The 23,539-nt window shown below is 34.0% G+C and overlaps 2 protein-coding genes and 1 pseudogene across 10 annotated transcripts in view; 1 reads left to right on the top strand and 2 right to left on the bottom strand.

The window, feature by feature from the left end:
- The window catches only part of IMMP2L (inner mitochondrial membrane peptidase subunit 2), an 886,329-nt gene that overhangs the window by 439,961 nt on the left and 422,829 nt on the right, over positions 1–23,539 (bottom strand). The gene's annotated exons all lie outside the window — the stretch shown is intronic.
- The window catches only part of LRRN3 (leucine rich repeat neuronal 3), a 34,674-nt gene that overhangs the window by 6,375 nt on the left and 4,760 nt on the right, over positions 1–23,539 (top strand). Inside the window, exon 2 of one of the 2 annotated variants that reach the window (XM_055283712.2) lies at positions 2,383–2,464. The exons of the other annotated variant lie outside the window; for it this stretch is intronic. The gene's annotated coding sequence lies outside the window, so the exon portion shown is untranslated. The remainder of the gene's footprint in view (positions 1–2,382; positions 2,465–23,539) is intronic. 2 annotated transcript variants of the gene reach the window in all.
- On the bottom strand, positions 12,009–12,098 carry LOC129485612 (uncharacterized; annotated as a pseudogene).

Genomic DNA, 23,539 nt, shown 5'->3' on the forward strand with positions numbered 1-23,539 from the left:
CCATAATTTATAGTCTCATAATGTTGAGTGATCAAAGCATTTAAATAACATTGTCAACTAACTTGCAGCTTACATTTCTTAAGGAAAAAAAAACAAAAAAATGTTAAAAATAGACATGTATTTTTCAAACATACAATTCATGTTGATTTTTATGTCATTAGATGTTTACTGTGTCGCTATATTTATATGACTCCAAAATATGGAGTATTAATGGGGTCTAAGTTTAATTCTATTTTTATCAAAACTCAGTCACTCAGAAATACCAAACACTGAACATGTTCTACAAAAAGTATTCAACATCTGTAGAATACATGGAACCACAATGACCTTTATTGAAATTTCAATAGTTGCAGGAAATAATTTCAATACATATCTATACAGATTATATTTTGATTTCTACAAAGGCCAAGGGGTTAATGACCTTACACTGCAGGTGCCCAAGGCATTGAGAACAAAAAAGATAGAGCAAGCGAAAAGAGAATCGGGTGTAGGTTACAACGCTGTAGCATTGAAAAGAAAGTGCAACAGAACAGAATGGAAAGAGCAAAACAAGGTGACTGCCATATATGAAAGATAAACATACTCTAAGAACATATAAACTTTGAAAGCTCTATTCAAAGTCATTCTTGAATGAAAAATATATAAAATGCCATTATAAGATATAAACTTCATCCAAGTCAATTTGTTGTGTGACTAGCTGAACTGACTCACTTACCAAACACATAGTTTATATTTGTTCCTCTTATTGTCATTTATTGCCCACAAATTTTTTATAAAAACACTACAGTTGTTTAAAGAGTTTCATAAGGTGATGTTCAGCTAACTTTTTAAAATCAGTGAGGCATTTTCCAAACCATTTCCTCAATCAATTACTTTTTAATAAGGAAGCAAAATTTATGTAAATATCAAAGTCTCATTTTTATATTTAGGCTATAAATTATACCATAATATGCTGCTGTTGGGCAAAATAATCAAAGTAATGAAAAATTAAAACAAATGTCATGACATAAATTAATGTAAGCAGAGACCTTATACGTTCAAACCATATCATCTCTCTTAGACAATCCTTTACTGGCTAAAGGAATGGTAATAATACTGGCAGATCTCATTTACAACATACAAGCATTTTCCGTGCCAAACACTGTGCTAAGCACTTAACATACATTTTCTCATTTAATCTTCATAACAACCGTACTACATAAGCGCTATGTTTAACCCATTTTACCAACATGAAAAATAAGGCTTAGAGAAGAAAAGTAACTTGCCATAACTAATGAAGAACACGAAAAGGAACCTATGTCAGTTAGCTCAAAAGAACAGGCCTTTGTGCATGAGGCAACACTGCCTCCCGTTGGTACTGCCTAAATATAGCTAGTTGATATCACCTTCCAAGAGTCAGATTCTCTATCAAAATACAATAACTCCGTTTATAGTTTCCTACCATGCATTCTGCTCACACTAGAATATTATACCTTTGTAGGATTCTTCTTTTATTTCTGAGAAAGGAGTGATGCTTTAATTATTTATATCTGAGTTTTGCTATACACTAGATTAACTAAAATGATTTTCTGCAGTTCAATTCACAGGTAGACCTGTGAACTGGCAGCTTATAACTTCCTCTTTCATCATTTTTCCATCAGTGGACGTCAACACACTTCTTTACCTGAGGTCATGCAGTATAACAAGTAACACGAAAGAAAAATGTAAAACTTAGCTCACTGGTCTCAAATTTCATTATTTATAATAAGCTTTCCTTGTATCTAGTTCCAAATTTTGGAAACTTTTTTCCCCTCATGGATTCTCTTTTAAATGATGAAGATGAAAATAGTCTGAATACAATTTCATTGCTACTATGAGCATCAATTTTCAATGAAATTCATCAATCTTCCTCAGTATGAATAAGCTGCTAGCCCTGCAAAGTTAATTGATGAAAGCTGTAATTTGCTTTTCAAACTGAGGATGCTGAGCCAAACCTAAAACTTTAGTAGAAGCGTTCTCTACTAGCTGTTTGTAAAACTTCAGCATTTCTTGCTATGTCACCTCTTCAAAGGGCTATCAGGGGAGTCCTTCAACTTGACTGTCCTACAAAACAAAATTTGAATGTAAAATTAAAGCAAAAATGTTGCTGAGGATTCCTCCAGTGATTAAAAATGGAGTTTAGAGAGCTCACATCAACATATATTTTCTATTCAAAATGAAGATTTTTTTTGAAAATTATAAGCAATTAGACAACTAAAAAAAGAAATTCAATTTTGAGGTGATAAAAGGTTAAAGTATTGTGAATCACGAATAACCTAACATATAAGAAATAAAGAAGGACATGTATAATTTAAAATTAAACTTTTGGGGTTTTTTTCCTCCTACTTCTTCTATACAACAAAGAAGAGGAAGAGGAGGAGAAAGAGAAAGAAGAGGAAGATGTTGGGCAACATTTATTTAACATGCTCCACAGCCTGGACCCTGGGTAAGCTCTTTGTTCAGCTCATCTCATTTCGCTTTGGTTCCATGAGGGAACTGAGGCTAGAAATGGAGAAGCATTTGCCCAACTTCGCTCAGTGGAAAGGTCCTGATATGAACCCTGAATGTCTGACTCTGAAGCCCATGTTATGGTGTCTTCCTTAGCATATATTTCTTTTTTTTTAATTTCAATAGGTTTTTGGGAAACAGGTGGTGTCTGGTTACATGAATAAATTATTTAGAGGTGATTTCTGAGATTTTGGTGCACCCATCACCCAAGCAGTGTACACTGTACCCAATGCCTTATCACATATTTCTTAGAATAAGCATAATATATTTATCCTTAGAGAAGCATCTGATTTTTTATGCAGAAGCATCTAACAACAGGCTCTTTCTACAGTTTTAAACTTCTCAGCCAAGATCAGGAGTATATATATAATAATATGCTTAAACTTTATATATAATAAAATATATATAATAAAAATATATATTAAAATATTTATAACATATATAGATTTAAAATAAACATAATAAATGCATCAAACTTTACAGTTTTACCACATGGTACAATCTGATTAGTATAATATTATTTCATAAATAATATAATGATAATGAACACAATATAATTCAACTAATCTAAAAGTATTACTTGTGGATTTTCTACTTAAACATTCTTATTAATCTGTTGAAAATGCATACAACCAAGAGATAAAAATTTAGGCTCTGGCTGAATTGGATTAAGGCTTTTTTGTTTTTGTAATTTTAGAAGTGTAATGTATGTAAAAATATCATAGTTGAATTCCAGGAGGATTTATGAACATCTAAGATCTTTATCATTTCTTAGGGAATTGAAATCAGTAATGAAATAAGGAAAGTTTTATTGACCATAAATATCTTGCAAATTGAACAAGTAAAACAATGTTTTAAACTTATTCTTTCAACCCTGAATGTTGCTCACCAGTTTTGAAAATATTTGAAAACTTTTAAATATCTTTCTATATTTTGTAATGATGAACATTTATAAGTTTAAAATTCCCCCATAAAGAGTTTTTCCTGTCCAGAATGGTAACTCCTCCTCCTTGATCACCACATTCTGCCTCCACACCTGCTAGCAGTATATCGAATTCTCAACCCCATTTAAGCATGGTGCTTTCTTTTCACATCATCATATTTAGTTTTTAAGCAATGTGCTGCTCTGGATTTTACCTGATAGAGACTTTTATGTCTTTGAAAGAAGAAATATTCTAAGATAATATCTTACCACTTACTCATTTAGACATTTCATCTCATGGTCATTTAATCAATGACCATGATATAGATACATCCCTAGTCATTGAACAGAACCTTGGCATTCTGATAAGGAATAATGTCTATATGATACAACAAGAAGAATCATATATTTGTATCTGTAATGATGTACTACCAAACTCACTTGGGTTCTTTTAATGTATGATGTCAGAATCTGTGAGAGTAACACCTAAGAATCCATACTTATTTTCTGCACAAAGTTACAGAATTATTGGGTTAAGATTCAAGTCTTTTTTCTTTGTCCACTGTCTACCATTTTTGTTTTAGATTTAGTAAAAAAAAAAATTCTTGAAACAATCAATTGTTTGAATTAATACAGAATATACATAGGTACAACAGGTACGATAGGTATACTGTCTTGTATATTTCCTGTGAAATATACAAGAAAAATAACAGGTTCTATAGGTATATTTTCTTGTATCTTCCCTGAGAAGACTGAGAAGAGGGTATAGCTAAATGAGTTAGGGGTTTGATTTTAAGGGACCTGACTGGGACATTCAAAGTAAATGGCCTCAGTTAATATGTAATAATGTAAGGCTGTGGTAAATATAGTTCCTATCTCTACTGCCCACAATCTAAAAAGGTATACCATCCACAGTCATTTCTTGGCAGTCAGGTGGTATCTGTAGGGTACTAGGTTATGTATCCTTAGGAGAAACATCTACCAAAAAATGGGCAAACCTCTTCTGCCCACATGTTCATGAACTCCAATTTTCATACACTATATCTCATTCCATATGGAACTCAAATGAGGGTCAGGCAGAAACTGCTGCCAATATGATTAATGAGTAAACTCTATACTGCCTGTCAATTTCTTTTAAAAAAAAATGAGTCAGAATATAACAAAATCCCTATATTGGGATAGATTTTACAGATTTTAGGTCACTTGTTCAAAGTGACTTACAGACGTAATTAGAACCAAAACCAGGTGATTCAATCCTTACCCAGTGGGTATTTCATAGCACGCTGACTATGATTATAGTTTTAAAAAGTTTGCACCATATGCTCCTGTCAAATCATTCTTTTTTTTAAATGCATCATGATGACCAAAAGTTCCCAAACTCAACCCTATAGAGAAACTCAGCAGTGCCTTCTCTGTGAAGGGCCCATATTTGTGGAACCTCGTAGCTGCTGGAGTTTAGCAGAAGCACAATTCACTGTCATCCAGTCAGTTTTCAAGATGTCTCTTTAGATTGTCATTTTATTGACAGTAATGTGTTGCTGCTGCTTTGCATCAAGCATGTTAATTACTTGAGTCTGGAGTTTTGAATTTGTGCCCTAAAGTGATTTTAGCTGAAGAGTTGTTTTGTTTTGTTTAAATCAGTCAAATAAAAGAGAGAGAGAAAAATTACTAAGTGGAGGCCCACAAGTATAATAAAAGAATGGAAACCACAGAAATAGCAAGTTTGAAGTTACATACCTATCTAAAAAATAAATAGAATAATCAGCTTCTTCGTGCTATTCTATTAGAAACTTCCACTACTCTGGGACATTCTATCTCAAATTTAAAAAGCTCCAAAACCATTCTTCACCAATCCTCTTTGCTAGGGTCATAAAAGACTTTATAATATGTATACAATAATTACAATCTTTGAAATTATAAATCTCATTGTAAACTTATTTTTTTAAATGTTAATTAAAACCCCATTGTAAATTTCCCCTTAGAAGACCATATAGTATAGGACAATGAGCACTCAAGCCCCCGAGTTGCTAAAATTTAAAAATTGCTGACAATAACATGGTCTTTTTTAAGACTACAGTGTCCATTTATCATAGTGACTTCACAGTTTTCATTTTTCTCTTATTTGTACTCTAATAAGCACTTTCTGTGAGTACAAATGAATGTTGTTAAATTTTAACAATATCTATTAGACTTTGTTTCCTGCAAAATGTAACCATATCTCAAGAAATAACAACTGCATTACTCCATCATCTCAAAAAACCTGTATTAGCATTTCTGCAGATTTATAGTTAATAATTGTACTTCTTTATCTATTCTGTTGCCAACAAGCATACATGTATACGTTTATACTTTCACACAAAGACCAATATTGGATTTTTTTAAATATTTGCCAACTGCTAATAGTTTTTACCAGTTTATAAATATTTAATTAAGTCTATCCAGACTGATTTGCACCTGCTTTCCAAGGACTTTTTCTTCTTCTAAGAAATGTCATACAACTAACATGGTAAATAGCATGATACATTTTTAGAATTATTTTCATAGAAATAACCAGAAAAATATCTACCAGGCAAGTAAAATTCTACAATCTTTTGTGATAATCAGAGCCAAATGTCATTTAAGTAGTTCTATTTAGTTCTGCCATTTCTCCTGTTCCAATATTTTCACCTGTAAGTTTAAGTTACAGCAAATTCTAATGCGTTCTTATCCGTATGATGACTTCTTAATATGACAGTGATTAACATTTAGTAACCAGTCTGTATGTGTCTGGTGCAGAAGAACCTTTTTATACTATGAACTTTTAATGCATTATTTTATTTAATTTTCACAACATCCCTTTGAAATAGGTACCATTATCACTCACCTTTCAGTAGATGAGGAAACAATGACACGGCAGCAGCACAGAAAGAGCGAGAGTCCGTGCCTGATCCCTTAATGACTAGGCTGCTTCTATTGAACACCATTTTGAGAGTACCAGGGAGCAAAATAAGGCATCTGTATTCGCAATTCAAGAAATTTTAGGGTTAAGTGTGGAACAAAATGGGAACACTGAAAAGTGGTACTCCTGTAATATATGTGTGAAATGAAAAGCTACATTTTCATTTTCACTTCCCCAGCATAACACTCTTCATATCTCTGAGTTTGGGCCTATATTCAAGCAACTTTTTTGAAAGGCAAATTTGCTGGAGGATACCTTCCTTCATTCATGCATGCACATACACGCCTTTACTATTCACATCTTGAGTCAATTTTGCAGAGTTAGAAATGATGAAACTCCAGGTAAGGGAAAGACAAAAGTCATAGATTTTCTTTCTCCCACTCCCTCTGTGTCCCAATTTCCTGTAAATGTTTACTTCTGTAATCCACAGTTCAAATTTCTTGTAGAGAACGAAACAATTTCTTTTGTTATCTGCTTTAGATTTACCAAACTCTACTTTTTGTTCTAGAACTTTTTCTCACTTCTGTTGATAATGCTCCATGTTTATATATTTTGATATGATGTCACTTTAGTAACTAATACCATCACTTCTATTGAAGCTGATATCAATTTTTTAAAAGGCTGAGGGGATATTATATGTGAAACTACTTGGTATGGTTGCCAGCAATAGTTTTAAATCGTGCTAAATAATAGAAAAGTCTCATGATTAATCCCCCTATCTAGTCTTTTTGATTCAGGGAGCAAATGCTAAAGAAAAATTTTTAAATGTGGAGAAAGGGAAAATTAACAGCAGGGATGAAAAGTGTGGAGGACTTGCCACAAACGATGAGATGCTAATGTATTCACAATAAGCTGTAAGCTACACTTCTTATCAAATTAAAAATATGCATAGAAACACCCAGGCTCGCATCCCATTGGAAGCAGGGCAAAATCTATTTAGAACGAGAGGGTCATGGCTTCTAGAACAGTGGGAAGACAGGAAAAGAAAGCCGAGAGAAGGGGACAGTCTCTCACACAAAAGAGGAAGAAAAACAAAAGAAGAGATAGGGAGTTCCAAATATACTAGCTGTTACAAGTGATTTGAGTCTAAAATGTGAATCTACTTGCCAGAATGCAAAGAGCAGAGGCATGACCATAGACTTCCAGAAGCTCCAGTCCAGAGCTATTTCCCATTTCCCTACTAAAGGTCTCATTGAGACAAAGATATATTTTTAACTCTGTAGACTGCAAATATGTATTTTCAAATAAAATAACCACAAAACCTTTGAAGTGCCCTTTAAAAATTAATTTGATTCTTCTTCATGAAATAAAGAATTCTTATGTCAATAGGCTGAAAAATTACAAAACAGATGTCAAATAACCTTCATTTTGCAACAACAACCTTCTATGAATCTGACATCTAGTTATTTCAGTTAACATCATGTATAAAACTCAGAAACTCCGAAATTGTGCATCCAAAGAATGGAATACTAATTCATGACAGCATGTTGAAAAGAGCAGATAGAACAATACACCACAACAGTACATAAATTGACCAAATGAGACGGCATATGTTACCATCTTCCATGACAACAGAAACTTATTGACGGACAATTTACAACTGGTTTGCTCCCTTATTCTGCAAATCACAAAAATGGGTTGCTGTAGCAACTGCCACATGCAATTTAGCTGGCTGGGGGGAAAACACCCTTAGAGTACTTTCTAAGAAACAAATACAACATGTATTTTTATTGTTCCTCCTACCCTAAATTGAACAAATCTCCTGACAGGTCTATTTTCTCACAGCTTTAAAAATGGGCTTGCTCTCTGTTGTTTGCATTTATATTATGTGTACTACCAATTTATGCAAATGGTGAAAAGAAAAAAATCCATAAAAATATAAAAGAAATAGATATAGACTGCCTGAGTCACATGAATGTGATAGGGCCATTGTCTTTTATAGCATCCCCACTTTTTATCATTGACAGCTCTTTTAGCCAGTTTAACCCCAATGATGTATTTACCAAATCTATGCATGACACTCCCAGGAATACACAACACCTCAATTCTTAATGCACAAGCAAGGGCAAGCTTACTTTTCTGAATCAAAAACAAGAGCAAGTACAAATAATAGGCAGTTAATTTTCTTAGAAACGTATTTGTAATATTACAGTAACACATAACATAGTCTTTTTCCAAGGATACAGCAGAGGACCTTAGAACATATAATACCAACATTGGTGCACATTGGAGCAGACAAATTAGCACCTACATGCTAAATAAAATGGGAGGAATACTCATCCTTTACCTACTGACTTCTCAATTGGGAACCAAGAGAAGAGGCAAAGTATCTGGAATATTTAAAGCCCTGAATGTGGAACAATTGAAGCTCAAGTCATTGTTCTCCTTATTTAATGGCAAGTTTGACAACTTTTCAAACTCTACAGATATTGGTCTGATGTGGGAAGGCCAACTTTTTTGAAGGATCTTAACTGTCAGTCCTTGAAATAATAGAAATCTCTTCTCTCTGGAAACTCACTGGTTTTGAGAAACTCTCTAAGAAAAATAGTCCAATTAAAAACAAACAAATAAAATGAAAAACAGGTATGTCTTCTACCATCACCATTTTTGCCATGTAGAAACTTCTCATGAACTTCTCACTGCCCTAGCCTTGAGTGAAATGCTCGCTATTTTGAGGCGGAGCTCAAATACGGCAAGAGTTGGTGAAGTATGGCTGCTAAGACATGTGAGGGACTTATAAATAACATTAAGATACCAGCACTTTGGGAGGCTGAGGCGGGCGGATCACAAGGTCAGGAGATCGAGACCATCCTGGCTAACACGGTGAAACCCCGTCTCTACTAAAAAAATAGAAAAAATTAGCCGGGCGTGGTGGCGGGCGCCTGTAGTCCCAGCTACTCTGGAGGCTGAGGCAGGAGAATGGCGTGAACCCGGGAGGCGGAGCTTGCAGTGGGTGACAGAGCGAGACTCCCTCTCAGAAACAAAAAAAAAAAAAAAAAAAAAAGATAACAGGAATTAAAGTCTCTGTGTGTGAAAATACTGTATATCTAGGATGCAGATAAAAACTGCCCTTACAGATCTTGCAGGGAAAAGTACCTGACTATACTGTGTAAGACTTCTGCTGTACCATTTAATCATACCAAAAAAAAAATGGAATCAACACACAAATAGATTTCTCTTCCACTGTTCTCAATTTAAAAATAATTGGAGAAATGTGTGCTTTGTTTGGAAGAGTAAAGGAAAACATTCATTCAATAGTACCACATAGAATCATTTGCTTAATAGCATTTCTAATATGTTATGCATGTATTCAATCTACTTCTTTCTATATTAAAATGCAAAAACAATTACTCTGGAAGTAAATCCTAGAAAACAATCAAAGTTTCTATTAAATCAGAGAAGAGACAGTTAAGCTGCAATGTGATTTGCAGATGCTCATGAATAGTCAATACTTAGAGTTTCTCTCAATAGAATGTGAAAAAGATAGGTGGGACAGATTAAGAAACTTCCTTCTTTCCCCTTTCCCTCTGTCTATCCTTCCCTCCCTTCTTCCTTCTCTCTTTCCTCTCCCATTTTTTCTTTCTTTTTAGACAGACTTTGAAGAAAAGTTTTACATAAAGTCTAATAATTTAAATTGTATGGGCATGTAAAATTGCCTTATATTACAATGCCAGCCCTACAGCAGGTAGAAAATTCCTTTCAACATTCTGTTGTAAACAGTTTACATTCAACTGATCAGTCACAGGGGAATATGGGCAGTTTCAACCTCCTACCTCCTTTGTCTCTAAAAAGAAATTCTGGATAGTTCTTTGTGTACTTATATTAAAGCCATTTCTGTTCATTAAAAACTCAAAATAAGCATATTGAAGAAGGGGCAATGGAACATGAAGCAATGAATAAAAAGATTCTGTGCATGTATAACAAGCTTTCTGTATTTTACTTTATCTGAATAGAATTTTAGAATCTACATGCTTTAATTGGGGCACTAGTAAAGTAATAATCTCAAATATGAAATTCAATAGATGCGTTTCATACTCTGATTAAATGTCAAGGCCACAGATTTGTTATTTCAGATCTAGTGAGTAATAATTTTGTTGGCTAATAATGAACTCCCAAAGATTTATTTGCTGTCCATTTCAAAGCTCTGGGTCAAGCTATAGTATTTCCAATTCTGCAGATAATATTACAGAATCTAGCATGCAAAGCTTAAACTTTTAAGTCAATTTTACTAGTTTCATGTGTGCTGCATAGATGTAGAGTTCTTCTGCCGAAATTTTGCACCAAAAATATTTCCCAGTCTCAACTTAAAGCAGGTATTGTCTTGATTTGCATCAACTTTTCCTTAACCGAGTATATATGGCTTTCTTTACAATACTGTTTTGTTGTTGTTGTTGTTGTTGTTGTTTTCCCCTAAAGTACAGTGTCTTCTGTAAGTGTCACTTTCTAGTGCAGATTCTTAACCCCAGTCTAGGTTTGGAGACACAAACCTCACAGATTGTTGATGTACTCCATTTGATCACTATCAGCTGGCAACAAGCATGGTCTGGCCCGCAGCCACACCAAACCAATTTTCTAGAGGACTTTTCTCAGTACTTAACAGTCAATTACATTAATGTTTATTATTGCTCTTTTTGTTGTTGATACAGCTTTTTACATTAATTCTGAAAGTCTGTGGCACTTCCAATCATTAAGAATACATTTTAACCTAAATTACATGGTTTTCTATGTTCTCCAAATACAAATGTCACAAATTTTAAGAAACTAATCTGTATATCTTATTCCCCCACTACACTGTGCTATTACTAGAGATATAATATATAAAAATCAATTGAAAACCATATCTCAAGTAAAAAAGATATACGGACAAAACATACATATCTCCATTCGTTTCCTCATAACAGATTTATTCAAGATATAATGAGAGTAGACATTGGATTAGAAGAAATTTATGATTCTTTTTAAACAATCACAGATTTAATTATATCCTTCTAAACATACTAGTATTTTCAAGTGGGTTTTGTTACACTTTTGTAATCTCCTGAATTAAAAAAACACATATTTATTTCTGTTTGCCAAACTTATATCATCACTCAATAGTTCATGCATACAAACCACATGAGTCAATTCAGCATTCACCAGCAAAACAAAGGTCACAAATGAGTACCTTGTACAGTAAATTTTTTCTAATGTATAATAAGATGGAAATTTATAATTAAAAGCAACTGATCATTCATTCATTCATTCAGTAGATATTTATTGAACAACAATGGCAGGCAATATTCTAGCTAGGCACTGGAGATATATAGCTCTGAACAAAACGGAAACAACTTGAATAAAGCTAATATTCTAGTGGAGGTGATGGGAAGTAAGCAATAAACAAAAAGCAAATAATTTCTAGCAGTCTTAAAAGATCTATAAAGAAAACAACATGGTGAGAATGAGAATGACTGTGGGGGTATTTTAAGTAAGGTGGTCCGTAAATAAGGTATTATCAAGAAGAATTAAAGACCAAATTAAAGAACAAACATCTAGAATGTGTAAAACATTTTCAGTACAATTTAACATGTTCATTGCCTGCTACGTGATAAACCATTAACTTCTCTTCCATAATTAAGTTTTTTTTTTCAAGTCAGGTTTCCAAGGTATGAGGGAGGCACATCTCATACAAGAGCAAGAAAACCTAATCATCATGCTTATGAACTACAAAAGCATCTTAATTAAGTTTTAAAAGAAAGTATCATTTAATTTCACTGTGCAAAGAAGACAAGTCAGCACTGTATAGGCTTATTCAGTGAGTAAGACATAGGTCTAGACATGAAGGTGTTTCATTAACAACTAGTAAGGGGGCAATCAAGTACATATATGTCTATGACACAAAGCTTTATTACACAGAGCTCACAGGAAGAGACCTGAAAATGGAGTCGAGGACCTGGGATAGAGTTCAGGAGCCATCACTGATAATGCCCCTTCAATTTTCACCACCTCATGAAATCTCTCTGAGTTACCACCTGTAAAGTGGGTATAACTGCACATGCTGACAGGATTATTAGGGGAATCAAATAAGGTCATATATGAAAATTGAACTGAATTTGTACATTGTAGCACAATATGACTGTGACTACTATTGCTGTTTTCATTATTTGTTGCTATTGTTATATGATGGAAAACTGAAGTTAATGGAAAGGGCTCTTAAAAAGTCTTCAGGGGCCGGGCGCGGTGGCTCATGCCTGTAATTCCAGCACTTTGGGAGGCCGAGGTGCACAGATCACAAGGTGAGGAGTTCAAGACCAGCCTGATCAATATGGTGAAACACTGTGTCTATTAAAATTACAAAAATTAACCAGGCATGATGGATGAACACCTGTAGTCCAAGCTACTCAGGAGGCTGAGGCAGGAGAATCACTTGAACCCGGGAGGTGGAAGTTGCAGTAAGCTGAGATCACGCCACTGCACTCCAGCCTAGGCAACAGAGTGAGACTCTGTCTCAAAGAAAAGAAGTCTTTGGGATCTGAACTATACTAAAATATGCAAAGATAAGTAAAGCATCAAAGATCCTATCTGTTCATGGATATTAGACATAAAGACATCATCAGGGAAAATGATATTCTTTTACAAATCTTTGTTTCTCCATACGATTGATAGGAATCAGTCATTAAACAAAACCTCAAAACTAACATTTTTCAAGTCCATATTCATTATTCTGACAAAGTTTAATTATTCTCATATATTTAGAATAGCTTTCATTCACTGAAATAATATCTTATCTTCCAAGAAAACATAAACAATACCAGGAATGATCACAAACATAGATTATATCTTACTAACCAGTGTCATGAATTATAATTAACAGAAATCATGAAAAAGTTTTATTCCTTTTTCAGTTTGGATGTTAAGCTCCAAGCCCAAAATGGTTTAGTATAAACTTTACTACATAACTGTCTTGAAGAATATATATATAAACTTAAGTATAAATATCAAACATATAAGTATATAATACAAATAACTTAAAGTTCAAAGAATGTTTCTACATATATGAAATTAATGTGGAGTAATTCTTGAGTGACCAATGTGAAATATTTCTGCAACAGACATTACTGGTATTAATTTAATACCAGTTATTTAATTATAACTTTCCTTCACAAAATAATTTTGTCTTGGCATATTGGAACAGTAAAGTTAGGTGAATGTCCCAGATCAAATTTAAGGGATTCCAGATCTTAAATCATGTCACTGTGAAGGGAAAATTTCTTCTCCTAACTCAGATCCAATAATCAAACACTATTCATTTTATCCATAAAAATGTATTAAACCCTACCCTGTGAAGCTGCTATAACATAATATAAAACCATTTGCTTTTCTGAGCCTAAACTGATAGTCTGAAACATAATCCTAAATTATCTGGAGAGAGTTTACCTACTAAGAAATTTTCCCAAACAGGTGATTTGTCACTTAGCTTTCACCTAATCCATATATGAGATGAACACCGGGATTCTAAGAGTGAAATGAATGCAAACGTATAACCCTGTTTTGAAAGAACTCTTTCTCCATTAAGATTTAGAACTCCCTTTGGTGCTCTAGTCCTGTACAATCTTGCAAAAAGACGCTTACGTGGGCATGTTGCCCATGCTCTTCATGGGTAGCAGTTGTAAAAAAAAAAAAAATAGGTAATGTTAGCAAGGGCCTATATTACCCATTAACAAAAACTAAAATCTGGTAGGCATCACAAATTATACTGCTTTCCATTCCAAAAAAAAAAAAAAAAAAAATGGCCCGTTAGTATTTTTACTTCCCCCGCCCTTAATTTTAGCCCTCTCTATTCAACACATAAGGCAAAATGTATTTCATTTACTAAGCCACTCTTTTGGGGGATCTCATATTTCCCAAATGTTCACAACCTGATATAGACTAGTCCTTAAATGGTATAGTAGTCAAATATTATAAACACATTAAAGTAGAATTCACCATAAAGCTCATTATGAACAGAAATAATGTGAATCAACTAATGTCCCCCCCCCTGCATCAATAGTAATTTTAAATGAATTCAAGGGGGTTGTAGGCAACGAAATTTTGCAAAGTCATCTACATAAAGTAGTCCTACATAATTAACTTCAAGTAAAGAGTTATTGTGAGGCTTCTATAAAGTTAAGTGACTGCACTCCATCCTGGGTGACAAAAGGAGACCTTGTCTCTGAAAAAGAAAAAATACATGCCTACAGGAAAAAGGAAATGCAAAACTTTATATATTATTTATTTATTTTATTTATTTTTTTGTTTTTGAGATGGAGTCTTGCTCTGTCTCCCAGGCTAGAGTGTAGTTGTGCGATTTCAGCTCACTGCAACCTCTGCCTCCTGGGTTCCAGTGATTCTCCTGTCTCAGCCTCCCGAGTAGCTGGGTTTACAGGCGCATGCCACCACACCCAGCTAATTTTTGTATTTTTAGTAGAGACGGGGTATTTTTAGCAGAGACTGGGTTTCACCATGTTGGCTGGTCTCGAACTCCTGACCTCAGGTAGTCCGCCTGACTTCGCCTCCCAAAGTGCTGGGATTAAAGGCATGAGCCACCACTCCTGACTCTGGAAATCCAAAACTTTAACCTGCATATAGTGCCTTTTATTTCCACACAGGAAATAAATAACAAAGCTTCACTGACCTAGCATACATCAAGAACTTTAACTCTGTCTATCACTTCGTACTTCAGTGTGCCACCAAGTCATCTCACATTAATCGTTTAACACAAGTGTTAGGGAAAGAGCTCATGTCCTGTACAGTAATGAATTTCCACTCACAAAAAGATGCACCAACATGCACACAGCCATAAATATGGCCTCCATGTCTTGGTTGAAATTCAAAGCCATAATTCAGGAAGTTTTTTCAAAGCTTACAGTGGAATGTTTGTTGTTCTATTTTTAAAACTTTTTTGTATCCTCTGGACACAAATATAGCAATGTTGTTTAAAGCAGATTGTCAGGAATTTAAGCAGGAAACAAACCATAGAGCATGAGGGAAATCTGACACACTTTTGAAAAGAAAATAGACAAAGAATCCCATGCTTATTATAGGGAACTAAAAATACAGATCACATCGCTATTATCATCTCCCTTAGGTATAGTAACAGAAAAGCACCATCCAACTCTGAACTCATGGCAGGCATCAGCTAACCCCAAGCACACCCAAAAATGTGGTGCTGTAATTTAGTCTCTTGTTTATTGCATTTGAAAAAATTCTTTCAAACTAAAGGAGCTCATTTTATTTCCTTTCTTTCGACACATGCTTTATCTTCTCAATTCTTAGTAAAAACATAAAACACTGATATTAGTGTTGTTTTATTTAATAGCAATGAGAACCAATATTTTATTATATGCAGAACAGAAAGTGAACTAACTACCCAGAAACTTTCTACTCTGAGTTCCTTCACAGGAATGTTCCTCTCCAAAATATAATTTTAGGATTTCTGTAATAATATTGTAACTAAAATGTTCTTCATTCTCTATTTATACTACATCATTGGACTCTTGTCCACAGGCTTCCTTATCTTCTTTACAAACTAGTGACTTTCTATTCTGTCAAACTGAGTTAATCGAGGAATATAAATAAGATGAAAACCTTTTTGCTGCCATCCTTTTACAGCATATCTATGCTTCAAAACCATCCCTCCTGAGATTGATAAAAGCATTTACTTGTGGCAATCAATATAGAATAGTCTTTTTTTTTTTGGTATACATGCCTATCACGTCCTCCCATGTATAAGGCCCTAGAGAGTAGTGCTTGCGAGATCAGAAAGCATAAGGCAGCATACTCGTGCCTGTTCATAAAATCAACTCAAGCTGAAATCACTTCATTTATTTTTTTCTTTTAACTATACCAGGGAGATGGACAGTCTTCATGTGACATAAAGAATGGAAACTTCAAAGACAGGTTATTTGGCTATCTTCCAATAAAAAAATGACTTAAAAATTGTTTAAATTATCTGGATAATTACCCCAAATGTTTTCATCTGAAATGCAGGATAATTGAAAGTGGGTCTACCTGAGACACACATTTCCCAAACCATTGTACTGCAAGGCATAATATAAGTCTTTCTCCTGTCATTCAAGCAGGGGAATTTCCAAATCTAGTTGGAAATTCCTTTGAAGATAAAAGGATGACATCATTTACCAGTCATACTACCACACTAGCTTCTCAAATAAACTGGAACTAAATCATAAGAATGAGCTTTTAGAGACCAAAACTCTTGAAAGAATAAGCATATTTGGGCAGACTTTTCCTCTCAATTTATGTGAAATATGTAAAATACAAATTAAGGCCTAATTAAATCCCTCAAAATATCTATGGATAGAAATAAAGAGTGGACAAAATGGGAAAATTTAATGCATAAATTTAGTCAATCACATTCAAAATTTTCTGAACAGAACTGAAGTCTCTCAGCATACACATACACACATATCTACACACACACGTACACACACACACACACACACACATTTTTGCCTGGAAAACAATGATTTCTCTTACAAGTGTATATAAATTACTCCTGACATACAAATGTTTAAAATTCTTCAAATTTTTCATGAATTTGTACAGCTCCTAAGGATCTTTTTATAGACTACTTTGATGCAAATGAAATTAGCACCTTGTCTATCTCTATGCTATTGTTTGACAGACACATAAAACGTGAATAAGCATGAAAAACTAAAAATATCACAAAATCTCTGAGTAAATCCTATCAGTATCCATCCAAGTACATTGTATTAAGTTTGCACAAAGAAATATATTGGCTGGGCACAGTGGCCCACACCTGTAATCCCAGCATTTTGTGAGTTCAAGGAGAGCAGATCACGAGGTCAGGAGTTTGAGACCAGCCTGGCCAACATGGTGAAACCCCATCTGTACTAAAAATACAAAAATTCGCTGGGCATGGTGGCAGGTGCCTGTAATCCCAGCCACTCGGGAGGCTGAGGCAGGAGAATTGTTTGAACCCGGGAGGTGGGGGGTGCAGTGAGTGAGCCGAGATCGCGCCACTGCTCTCTAGCCTGGGCAACAGGCAAGACTCTATCTCAAAAAAAAAGAAAAAGAAAAAAAAAAGAAATATATTGAAACCGTTTTGAGAATATTTAAGGGTTACTACAAAAATTATATAATAATAGAATTTCAAGGTAATTTTTATTTTAGAAATGAAGTCACTAAAGGTCACGAGGTCTCCTCCTAACTCCCGGGTCTGCATACTTACACAATAGCCTACTGTTAAAGTGCTGGTAATTTTACAGAGAGGCATCACCCAAATAGAGATCTCTAGTTTAATTATAACCTGAAGCAAATTTTCCATCACTATGGAAAACAAGATGATCATACTTCAATCTAAGATGAGTGAATATTAAGGATAATGAATAAATGAGTGTTTTTCCCAGAGAGACCTACATTTGGGACCATATAAATGCTAAATAACAAGGTAAATAAAAGAGAGGTTAAAAAAGCAAATCAGGCAATCAAAATCCACTGGCTCTCAAACAATATTAAATAATGTACTGTTATGCCATATTGTAAATTAGAATTCCCCAATATATGGTGTGATGCTTATAGGAAAAAATATAAGCATCAAGAGACAAGTTATGGCTTAAAATTATCATTTGTTTTACTAATCATGTACAAAAGTCAACTTCACAAATAATGCTATTAATGAAGTGCTCAGTTAAGCAAAATCAATAATTAAATATAACTACAAATCAGAATTTTCATAAAAAATGACAGTATCATGAGAAGCTGGTAATTTATGAGTATGCAGAAATGACTACCCCAATATGAAATGCGCCTGTGATTAAGATTTCATTCCCCTCTGTAAAAGAAAATTATAAAGAGAGATTTCTGTACTGTAAACTACCCTTTCTAAATTATAGCTGTACTATAACTAGATTCCACAAATTTGATGTATTAGGGTGAGACATTTGCAATTATTTTTTATTTTTATTATTTATTTTTATATATTTATATATATTTCTTAGACAGACTCACACTCTGTAGCTCAGGCTAGAGTGTAGCTGGCGCGATCTGGGCTCACTGCAGCCACCGCCTCCCAGGTTTGAGCGATTTTCGTGCCTCAGCCTCCCGAGTAGCTGGGACTAGAGATGTGCACCACCACGCCTGGCTAATTTTTGTATTTTTACTAGAGACTGGGTTTCACTATGTTGACCAGGCAGGTCTCAAACTCCTGGCCTTAGGTGATTCACCCAACTCAGTCTCCCAAAGGGCTGGGATTACAGGCATGAGCCACCACATCTGGCCGGAATTATTATTTAAAGAAAACTATCCCCATGTAGCACAAGCCTCAATTCTAAAAACAAGAGAAGAAAAAAGATAAAACATCCAAGATTCTCTCAAATCTGCCCAAAGCATATTTTGAGACTCAGGAGAGAGAATTGTGCTATTTAAGTTACTACCGGTTTCTCTGAGAGAACTTTATTACAAGGCCTATCTAAAGGACTCATCTGAGCTCTATATCAAGAGGAAGGGAAACAGCACATGATTTGTTTATGATCTGCATTAATGCTTGCTGGGTAAAAATAAAAGTTCTTAAACATGACAAGGACATAAAATAATATCAAATTGCCCCTCCTTTAAAAAAATCTATAGCTATTTCTATAATAATAATAACAAGACGATCTTTGCCAGTTTGAAAATCTCAAAATACCAGATTTGAGAATCTGAAAATATCAGAATCCACTCTAAAACCACTCTAAAAGATAGCATCCATTAAATATATGGGTATACATGACATATATTTTACTATATAAATTTTGAACAATAACAAAAATAATTTTTCTCTAATAAACAAATTTCTTTATAATGGCAAGCCCATACAAAATCTCTACAATTTCACAGGACATTAACAATCAACTTGAAAACAAGAATAAAAATCTAGTGCATATTTTGTGAGAAACTAAGATTCAGAGAGCAATGTGATTACTCTCACATAGCAAAACTACGTCTAGAAAACAGTTTTTATTTTATTCCTTCCACAATACTCAACTGCCTTATAATTTTGTCTGAGTGAAACTTTATTATCAAAGGAAGAGAAATACCCAAAAATAATAACAAAAAAGGCAGTGCACCTATACAGTTGGAGGAAACCCCTTTCTGAAAAGATACCAAGGTGTGTGGTGCTGTTTTAAAAATAAACATTTGAGAGAAAGTAGAACTTAGTGGTTAAGACTGAGCTTTTTTTTTTTTTTTTATATAATTTAGGTTTTAGGGTACATGTGCACAATGTGCAGGTTTGTTACATATGTATCCATGTGCCATGTTGATTTCTTGTACCCATTAACTTGTCATTTAGCATTAGGTATATCTCCTAATGCTGTCCCTCCCCCCTCCCCCAAGACTGAGCTTTAGAGGCAAAATGAAGAAATTTGAATTCACATCTGAATTTAGATGAAGTGCTGTAATCGAGGCAATTTACTTCCTACTGGTTAGTTTGCCTTAATTTAATGACTAAAATAACTCTCTAGTTTGTTTACTACTGTGTAGATAAAAAGATAAAATAGAAATAATGTCAGGTAACTAATTTGATAGTCTTTAAAAGCCCCATAATGACTAAAATTCACTGATCCTAATTTGTTAATAGCATGGGACTAGAGTATTGAATATAAACTTGTAATCAATTAAAAAACACAAAGGTTAAAATCAGATAAGTGAGTTTACACACATTCAATTGTTAGACACCTTTGGAAAAAATCTTTGATGTTCACAGAATAGTATCACGTAAGTTTGGAATGTGAAAGAATCTTAGAACTCATGCAACCAAATTTCTAAATTATAGAGATCAATAATCTGAGGTACAAGAAAGTGAGGTATCCTGTCCCCAGTTACAAAATCATCCAGTAAACCTGGCCCATGTTTCTTAATGCAAAACAAATTTTCTTTCCTTATATCAATTTCTTATTAACATCAGTTTTTAAGGATAGCATTCATTAAACTATTCTAAATAATTACCATTATCCATTTCCTGAGAGTTGTCATATAAATTCAAATAATTCGTTTTGAAAAACTGGAAAAGAAGTATTTCCCAAGGAAAATAGAACAGTCTTTTATAAGGATGCATTTAGTATAATTCAACAATACCTTTGGGATATGGAACCTTCAATTAGAACTAAAGAAAGATCAAGTCTTACAACAAGGGAATACAAAGTCAGATAATGGGAGAATAGAATTTAAGTTCTTTATACAAATGAACTTAGCCAGCAAATTGCTATAGAAGAAAAGGAAAAACTGGGTTTTAATGTACCTGTGGCAATTTTTTTCTTCACCAATTTTTCAACTTAAGTATCAAAATGTTTCTTTTCCTCACACTCTGTAGTCTTTATGATACACATAATAAAGTGCAAAGAAGAAGGCACACTTTGTTCTTAAGCTTTAGCATTGCAAAAACTCATCTAAAAGACAGTAGATTTTAAATCTTCTTATTCACATGTCCTCACTATACCCCAGCTGATTTTGTATAAATATCACAAAAGACCATAGAAAATTCATGTTGCTCCTTTTGGAGGAACAGAATTAAGCATTCTCTCCTTTGTGCATCCACAGAGCATTGCACACATTTTTATTGTAAATCAAATCTACTGTGCATCATTGTCCTCAGCTATTTACTCCTTTGATAACTGAAAGCTTGGCGAGCAGATATTTTATCTTATTTATTGCTGACTTTCCAGTGTCTATGATAATGACTGCCAAAAAGTAGGTGTTGGATCAATATTTCATAAATGATGAAAAACAGATAAAGAAGCTAAAGAATAAAGATCTCTTTAGTAAGGAAAAGTAGCTTTATCCATAAAAGCTTCTACATATAATTATACCAAGAAACAATTTGTATTTTCACATTAAAGAAATCTCAAATTGTAAGTGTGCACAGGAATTGGATATATAAGATACAAGAATTCTTACAATTGTTTGATTTTAACGGCCTAAACTAGGTTTTAATCCCACCCCACCATTTATTTGTTGTGTGGTATCAGGCAGATGGGTCTCAATAACCTTACATTAAAAAATGGAGATTAAAGTACCTCACCAACCTATCTCACAAGTTCATTAATATTAAATTAATAATGAATAAGAAAAGGCTTTGAAAACTATAAAGCACTAAGAAGATACTATTATTACTTACTTATTATCCTGCAAATAACCCATAGTAAATAGCATATTAGTGAAATATCGTAATCATTTCTACGGACTTAAGAAAAAGTCAATATTATGCTAAAGAAAGGATAAATTTCTATATTCTCTATTGTGTTTAGCATACTGTTGCTTCCTACAGACCAGGAGAAACAACATTTGAATATGCTCACCACTATAAACACTCTCATTTTCAAAAGCTTTCAGCATAAATCTAATTCAAAATGTGGTTGTTTCTAGCATATGGCTATGTAAACGATGAAATAAGAAAACATTTTCTAATTAAACACAAATATAAATTTTAAGACACTCACCAGGATAATTTCAAAAAGTGACATTATATTAAGACTCCCCCAGAAAGAATGCTTCATCTTTAGTATTTCCAAACCTCTAGTTAAGTTAAAGATGGATATAGGTACCTCTCTGCTCTGCTGGAGAAAGCAGACCTAATCAATTAATTGACAGAAGTAATGGTTTCTCCATTCTCAGCTAAGTGATTTATGGAAACATACAGAAATGCAACTGGACTTTGTACCTAGGTTTTTCCTTCATTCTGGACATAAAGGGGCAACAGATTTCTATTTTCGTTTTATTCGGAGCGGTATATGCTCCCAAATGAGCATGCATATGGAATTGTAACCATCTGTTTACTTCTGTTTCCCCTCCAGACTGAAATTTTACTAAAGAAATCAACCATATCTAAGTCATCTTTTTTCCCTCTAGCTATTAACCCAGTAATTGGCCTGTAGAAAGTGCTCAATAAATGTTGACTGGATAAATTAAAGAATAAAGCACAGATATAATAGATTAACTTTTCTCTTAAAGTCTAACACTCCTTTGTATTAGCCTGAATTTTAATCTCTGGATTTTAGTAATATATGTAACACAAATTTGATGTTAGTAAATACTTATACACATTAAAACAGATTTACTGAAATTAGAAATTAAGCAGATTGAATTGCTTAAATAATATGTAAAAGGATGCATACAGGATTCTATTAATAAATTCATTTATCAGTTCATTCAAAACATTTCTTGAGCATATACTACATTATAATGATAATGCCCAGAAGATAGGATGCAAAGCCAGGCAGGCCTCATGCTCTCAAGGAGGTTAGTGCCTGGTGAAGGAAAGGATCAAGGAAATGCTTGACAGAGACAAGTGCTGGAGCCATGGGACCACTGTGAAGGGGCAGCTAAGTACACCTGGAAGGAGAGGTTATATGAAAGTCTTGTATGAAAGACTTCCCAGAGGGGAGATTCTTGAACTCAGGTTTGAAAAGACAGTAAAACATAATTTAAAACAAAGAAAGAAGTATTCCAGGCAGAGTGATGCAACCATAGCTCTATCAATAGGGAGAAGGTTGCCTGCAGGAAAATGGCAGACGGTGAGGTAAACAGAGAAGGATCCCCACATATCAAATTCGCAACTTGGTGTTGGAAATGATTATATTTCAAAGACACTGGTATAGATTTAAAAGAAAAATATCTAGGTCTTTGTGTTACTGATTGAATTAATCCGTTCTCATGCTGCTAATAGAGACATATCCAAGACTGAGTAATTTACAAAGAAAAAGAGGTTTAATGGACTCACAGCTCCACGTGGCTGAGAAGGCCTCACAATCATGGCAGATGGCAAAAGGTACATCTTACATTTAGGCAGGCAAGAGAGAATGAGACTCAAGCAAAAGGCGTTTCACCTATAAAAACATCAGATCTCGTAAGACTTATTTCACTACCATGAGCATGGGGGAAACTGCCCCCATGATTTAACTATCTCCCACCAGGTCCCTCCCACAACACATGGGAATTATCGGAGCTACAATTCAAGATGAGATTTGGGCAGGGACACAGCCAAACCATATCAGTGATGTAATAAAATTGTTTTTTCACTGTTAGTAATGGAAGGTAAGTTATTCTCAGGGAAAAATAAAACAGCCAAATGTTAATCTTGTGAACTTTAGTTAAGAATGATAACACACAGGTACATCTAC

This window comes from Symphalangus syndactylus, chromosome 6, assembly GCF_028878055.3.
Source record: "Symphalangus syndactylus isolate Jambi chromosome 6, NHGRI_mSymSyn1-v2.1_pri, whole genome shotgun sequence".
NCBI lineage: Eukaryota > Metazoa > Chordata > Mammalia > Primates > Hylobatidae > Symphalangus > Symphalangus syndactylus.